The sequence below is a fragment of the Macaca fascicularis genome, chromosome 4 (genome assembly GCF_037993035.2).
Source record: "Macaca fascicularis isolate 582-1 chromosome 4, T2T-MFA8v1.1".
NCBI lineage: Eukaryota > Metazoa > Chordata > Mammalia > Primates > Cercopithecidae > Macaca > Macaca fascicularis.
The window spans coordinates 132,903,228-132,911,147 of record NC_088378.1 but is presented as its reverse complement, the minus strand read 5'-3'; positions in this window follow the sequence as shown (position 1 = coordinate 132,911,147).

Here is a 7,920-nt window from a genome sequence, read left to right as displayed (position 1 = left end):
TAAATGTCCAACCGTAGGAAAATAGATAGATTGAAAACTAGTGGAGTCCATGATGGAAGGAGGGGTCGGACATGCCTCATTATACCCTCCTCCCTCTTGGAATTACTGATCGGACACTCTTTAAGTTTGATAAGAAACATTTACTATCTATTTTCTCTGAAGCCTGCTACTTGGACCCTTCAACTGCATGATCTCCACAACCCCTTATTGTAATTCACACATTTCTTTCTATTGATAATAACTCTTTCAACCAATTGCTAATCAGAAGATTTTAAAATCTACCTGTGGCCCGGAAGGCCCACCCCCATGTATTATGTGTCCCTAAAACATATAAAAGCAAGGTGTAACCTGGCCACCTTGGGCACATGTCATCAGAACCTCCTGAGGCTATGTCATGGGTGCATCCTCAACCTTAGCAAAATATTTGCAAAATAAACTTTCTGAATTGATTGCGACCTGTCTCAGATACTTTTGGGTTCACAGTTGCTTAGGTTCTTACTGTCAGGTGTTTTGGCTTTCTGCATTGGCAGAGATTTTTGTTTTCAAGTAGAATGGACCACACTAAACAAGACATAAATGTGCCATTACAGCCACAAACTGATAATCCTTCAAGAAAAGCTCAAAGAAATGAGCTGTGGATAGTTATTTAATATTTATATATGTTTTACTTGAATAACTGGCTACTTAAATTGTTATTTGATAATACGATCATGTGGTACTTTAGGACAATTATAACATAACAAATATTGATAATCTGTGCACCTTAACTGCATATTCTCTACAACACCTAGACATTTCCAGTTGGTTGTTTTGACATTTTTATTTCAGTCAATAGTATTATCTTCCTCTCAATCGATGAGGCTTGAAACCAAACTCATCATAGAGTTAGACATTTTTTGAACTGGAAGGGAACTTAGAGATTATCACAACTCCCCCATTTCTTTTTACAAATGAGGACATCCAGTCATAGAGCAGTTTCACAATCTGAAGGTTAGTCAACTAAACAGTTATTTGTTGAGTAGCACAGTTATAGGACTCAGTTTCCCTGATTACCAGTTCAGTATTTTTCTTCACTACACACACTAATACTAAACTACTACAAATAATAGCTAGCATTGATTTAGCCATTACCATGTACTACTGTGCTAAGTGTTTTTATATGTGTTCCCTTATTGTATTTTCAGGGACACTAAATACTCAGGATCGTGGGCACTTAATGTCTTATATAAGTGCTGCATGGGGTTTACTTTCTGTTAAGCCTCAAGAGAACTCTGCGGAAGGTACAGTTTTCCTATATCTCAGGCATTCTCAGGAGTGCTATCATTTGGCAGTATTCCATGAAGCTAGTTTTCTGCCAGAGTTAATGAAACTATTGCATGGATCACAGTGCTACAAACCTAATACAGCAAAGCATCTATAGAACCAAAGCTCTTTCCATATTTAGTATTATTTCTTAGGAATGTATTTTCAAAAGAGGCATTTGCAGGTTAAAGCATATGAATGAATATATTTAAGGCTCTTTATTAAGGAATATGCTATTCTGTTTTGTTTCTTACCATATGAGACTAGAGAGAGAGAATAGAGACAGGAAAAGATGGCAAGTATAAAACCTGCCCCAGCTCCATCAGTGCGAAAAGTAAACAATGAGATTCGATGGACAAGAGGGAGAGCACTTATTACCTGTAGGCCAACAAATGGCAGGAGTATCATATGGGAGGCCAGTTCCCCCAAACCCAAGTCCCACTGGGCAACCCCATGGGTCCAGATGCAGGCAGTGAACTGGGAGGCAGGTAAAGAATCTGGGGCTAAGTGCTCAGCATCTTTCGTATGGAGCAGCAAACAAGCTAGTCCCTTTCCCCTGGGAAGTGAGCAATTGTGCCTTCTCATGCCTTGATTGCTGTAGCCTACTTAGTTGCTTACAGATCAGTGAAGGAAGTGGCTCAGAGTTAGAGGGCAGGTAGGTCTTGCATTTTGGCATACTCAGCAGGGATATGCAGGAATCCCTTGCCCCCATAAGCTTATATTGTATAATCACTGAGTAATGTCTATTAATATGGATGGATTATGGTTTATTTAATTTGTGATTTTTTATATTAATTGTTGTTTTTTTTTTTAGTTGACAGACCTTTCCGTCCTCATTTCACATTGATCTGCTCAACATTCAAAGACTGACTTTCACACCTGTGAGACAAAATAGTTTATGTAAGAAGCTATATTTGCTCATTCTGCTTGCCAGCAGAATGTCAGAGAATCTTTGGCAGTCAAATTTCACAAATCCCTTAACTCAGTGACTAAGTGCAGCCCCTGGAAGAATGCCGCTGAAGATGATCACATCTCTTGCATGAATCTGTTCTTGCAAAAGTTCAAAGATCCTAACTCATGCCTCTTCCTGTACATAATAGGATAATAACTGATAGGATTAATGATTATGCCTTTATAATCTATAACCAGATGTACCCTTGGACCCCACCCTTGATGAGATTTTGCTCAAATGTAACTGCTGAGTTCACTTGATGCAACTGCTGAGCACATCTGGTGCCACTTCCCATCACATGCCACCTAAGCTTTGGAGCAGTCTCACAGGTCTCTCTGACTCTCCCGAATTGCAGTCCTCAGTAAGACATCTGAATACAACTAATTTTAACTATTTAAATGACTACATTTTTTTTCTTTGGTTAACACACCCAACTAAAAACGAACCGCTCACATCATGTCCGGCAGTTACAGCAAAAGCAGAAACGTACTGGAGAGGGGAGGAGGAGGACTTGGGAGAGAAGTCAGTTTTCTCCCAGAATCTTTCTCTCTCATCAGTCACAGGTTTCTGAACACACTGACTCACCAGGAAACATTTCTTAGGTTCTCCAGGAAAACACTAAGTAACTTCAGAAATTGTAAAGGTCATGGAAAACATTATGTTATATATTTCCGTATTTCCACGAATACGCGGGAATCCTCCCAAGCCCATGGCACCGCACTCCAAATGTCCATCTCCAGCGTCCTTCATTGGTGAACGCGGGGGCTGCCCGTGTCCCTCCAGCTGCTTCCGGAAGGGAACGGCGCCCCGGAGCGAGCCTGTCTCGGACTCCCAACCGTCAGCCTCGCTCCGGGCCGCACCCCTGGAGCAGCTCCCCCGGAGCAGCGCAGCCGCTCAGGCCGGCCTCAGTGGGCCGAGTGGTCGGAGCATCGGGGCCCGGGGAGCGGCTGGTAAGTGCCTGGTCGGGGCGCGCTGTGAGCGGCCGGCCCCTGCCCGGGAGGCCCTGCTGCAGCCGGGTTCCCCGCCTCGCTTTCCTTCTTTTTAGAGGACTGGAATCCACGCTACAGTTCAGCCCTCCACCTCTGTTAGTTGAACTCAGGGAACCCCTGCTTCAAAACCCCAGCTGAGTCACTGCCCTTCGTCAGTCTCTTCACTGGACATCTAAGTTACTTCACACCCACCCTCGGTTTTGAGAATAGAAAATCAAATACCGCACGTTCTCAACTATGAGTGGGAGCTAAGCTATTGCTGCGCAAAGGCATTCACAGGGGTATAGTGGACTTTGGAGACTCAGAAGGGGAAGGGTGGGAGGGGGGTGAGGGATGAAAAAACTACATATCGCGTACAATGTACACTACCTGGATGACCCTGAAATCGCAGACTTCACCACTATCCAATGCATCCATGTAAAAAAAACCCACCTGTACCCCAAAAGCTATTAAAATAAAAATTATACATATATACTATATAGATATTTTTGAGACGGAGTCTCGCTCTGTCACCCAAGTTGGAGCGCAGTGGCGCAATCTCAGCTCACTGCAATCTCTGCCTCCCAGGTTCAAGCCATTCTCCTGCCTCAGCCTCCCGAGTAGCTGGGACTACAGGCGCCCGCCACCACGCCCAGCTAATTTTTTTGTTTTGTTTTGTATTTTTAGTAGAGACGGGGTTTCACAGTGTTAGCCAGGATGGTCTCGATCTCCTGACTTTGTGATACGCCCACCTCGGCCTCCCAAAGTTCTGGGATTACAGGCGTGAGTCACCCCACCCAGCCATACACCTATATATTTTTAAAAATTCAAAAATAAAACAAAAAAATACCTATCCCTCCAGGCTTATTTCCCGTTCCTCTACCCTGCTCATTCCCCTCTAGCCCAAAAGTGTCATCACTGAATTTACCACTTTTCCCAAGCTAGTTGTGTCTGTTTTTGCTTCTCTGCTTTTGTACCCCACTGTCCCCACCTTCTGCCTAGAATGTTTCTCTCTCCCATCTTCTCCTGACAACTCTTCTTTAGACTCGACTCGTGTGGTACCTTCTCTGTCAAGTTTTGTTTTTCCAGAAGTTTTGCTGCCTGCTGAGCTCCCTTAGCCTTTTGTTAATTCACTTGTCATTGACATTGACCATCTTGTCCATCTTGTGTTGTATTCAATAGTCTGTCACACCGATTTGATTGTGCATTTTGCTTTGGAGAAGTCCTTAGTCTTTTATGTAGCCACAGTGGCCACACATGCAGAAGATGCTCAATATTGTTGAATGAACTAATGCATTTGGGACAGGGTTACAGAAACGGGTGCAGGAGAAAAGGGGGTGGTTGAATTGGCTGTACCCAGCACACAGGTATGCAACTTGCTCACTTACTGTAGTATTCCTAGGTGTGGAGGAGTCCAACACCTGGGAATGCTCCTGAAAATAACCAGGGATGACTTTGTGGAAGTTCACTGAATCCTTAAAATTAAACTTAAGGAGAACGGATAGTGGGAATTGAAAATGATTGCATCCAGCCTGGGCCGCATAGTGAGATCCCATCTCTACAGAAAAACCAAAACCCAAACCAAAAGAGAACAGCCAAATGTGATTGCGTATGCCTTTAGTCCTACTCGGGAGGCTGAAGTAAGAGGATCGTTTGAGCCCAGAAGGTAAGAACTGCAATAAGCCGTGCTCGCATGACTGTACTCCAGCCTGCACAACAGAGCAAGTTGTCTGTGAAGGAGAGAAGGACCCAGAGAAAGTGAACAAGTATTGATGCCACATTCACTCCGTGCTCTATGGGTCAGCAGAATGTGAATGCTTGGGGGTAGATTTGTAGGGAATTTTAGGTCCTAATTTTTATTTATTTATTTATTTTTAAGACAGGTTCTCACTCTGTCACCCAGACTGGAGTGCAGTGGCACCATCTTGGCTCACTGCAGCCTTGACCTCCTGGGCTCAAGCTATCCTCCCTCCTCAGCCCTCCAAGTAGCTGGGACTACAGGTGCATGCCACCACGCCTGGCTAATTTTTTCCATTTACTGTCAAGACTGGGTTTCTCCATGTTGCCCAGGCTGGTCATGGATGTTACTATATATGATATGCACACATATAATACAACTAAAATGTACACATGATTTTTTTTTTTAGAAAAGAACCATACCGAAAGTTAGAAAATTGGAAAGTAAAAATTCTTCTTCTACTTCCCTTCTTCAATCTCTTTCACTCAGAGTGATTCTTGTTAATAATTTATTGTGTATTCTCCCTAGAAAGCTTATAATGCACTTTATCAAATCTAAACTATTACTGAGTACAATTTTTTTTTGCAATTCTATACATGCAAATTAGGTATTTTATGTAACTGCATAAAGAAAAAAGTGCTGAGAAACAAAAAAAATGCTGCAGATTAAACCTTCTTAAAGTATGCATCTTAGAATTGATGAAATACCATATGTACACATATACACCACTTTAAAACATTTATGGGGTGGTGTTGTTATGCAATGTATCTTGCTTTTTTATGTAACAGTATGTCTTAGAGAGTTTTACATATCTGCATATATAGCCCTCCTCATTCTTTGTATCAATAATGATACATTAAAATTTTATTGAACAAGGGTAGTACAGAACAATTAGTGGGCCCTTCACTGAGGGACATCTTGGTTGTTTCCAAAGTGTGTGTGTGTCTGTGTGTTTTCTTGCTTGTTTTTGCTATTACAAACATGTTGCAGTGAACCACCAACCTTGTGTGTATGTGTGTGTGTATACATATATAGAGAATATCTATATATATACACATAGTTGGTAAGATTTTTTCATTTTTGCTATAGTTTTTAGGAATTCCTCTATATAAAGTAGTTGCATACATTTTCTAATTTAAAATTAAATAATTGCATCACTCTTTGGAAGTCATAAGTTGATCTTTTAGTATTTAGAGTTTGTCACCTGCTAAGGAATATTTGACACTCAAAAACCATGTTGAAAATGCATCTCAAATTACAGTATTTCATTAGAGGGAAGATTCTACAATTTCCTTAAGCAAAATCTCTCCAAAATGGCAGTGGTCATGTATTTATATATTTCTTTGGGAATCTTAGATATATGATCTATTTTAACAAAATTTAAACTATAACAAATTATTTATAATTTATTTTTTTCTGACACACAATAGGGATTAGTCCCTGATTATCAATTTTCAGTGTTTATAGACACTCGTATTCACAGAAACAAAGTCTGTATGTCAGTGTTCACAGTCACAAAAGTCTGCTTGTATAAAAACTACATTTATTACTTATTTTAACAGATTCCGAATCCTTGCTGTTTGTGGTCTTTTGGAATAATGAATATGATATGATGTAGTTCTAAACTCTTTTTTCCCAGCCAAATTTTCCCTGATTTGGCCTGTTCATAGCTTTTTATAGTTTACCTCTTTACTTCTCTGTTTACATTTCTTCCCTCTGCTTCTTATTGACTCCTACTCACCCTTTAAGGCCAACTAATGTTCAAATCCTCCATGAAATCCTCTCTGTCTATTTTGTCCACATTTATCTCTTCCTTCTTTAAATTCCTTTTTCAGCAGAACGTCACAATTTAACATTCTTGATTGATTCATATAGGTTACTTTATCTTCTAAATGAGACTGAATTCTTCAGGAATTCTTGTCTTGGCTGGATTTCAGGCAAGATATCTAGGGGGTGCTACATTAGCTCTGGTTGTTGAGTATTTGTGGCTTGAAGTAGTCTTTTTTTTTTTCAACTTTTATTTTGGATTCAGGGGATACATATGAAGATTTCTTACAAAGGTTTATTGCATGATGCTGAGGTTTGGAGTATGATTAAACTTGTCACCCAGATAGTGAGCATAGTATCCAATAGGTAGTTTTTCAACCCTCACCCCCATCCTTCCCTTCCCCTTCTTGTACCCCCAGTGTCTGTTGTTTTCATCTTTATGTCCATGTATACCCAGTGTTTAGTCCCTACTTATAAGTGTGAACATGAGGTATTTGGTTTTCTGTTTCTGCGTTAGTTCACTTAGGATAATGGCCTCTAGCTGCATTCATGTTCCTTCAGAAGACATGTTTTTTTTTATGGTTGCATAGTATACCATGATGTATATTTTTTCATCCAATCCACTGTGAAGTTGTATTCTTAAGACAAGAGGCGGGGCTTCTCCAGAGACCTGGAAGAGGTGTAGCTAACGCAGCTGATCATCACAGCCCACTCCCTCTAGTGTCAGAGGAATGCCTGGGCTGCTGTTTCACAGATGGACACCTATTCCGCCCAGCATTAGACTTGCCACCAAATATTTTTACTGTGAATGGGCTAACCATTAAGGTGCAGCCCTAAAACCCTACCAAGCTAAAAAATGCACCCTGACATTGTGTTTCAAAATGGTGGCATAGAAGCAAGCTGGCTTCTTCTCCCTTACCACCAGAAAATGGAAACAAACACACGATGTTAAGATTATCACCAGCAATATCCCAAAACTCAGATATAAGGATGAGATCATTTCTAGTACCACAGAGAAGTGAAAAAACCTCTAAGCAGATGGTAAGAGAATTGGACTTCCATAGCATGACACTCCTTATCCCCAGTCTGCCTGGCACCAGGCAAATGGAAAATTTCCCCCAGTCTTATGGTTTCTCTCATGGGCAAAGTGAGATTGAAGTGAACAACCAACTTTCCTACCATCTTGGGTTCCA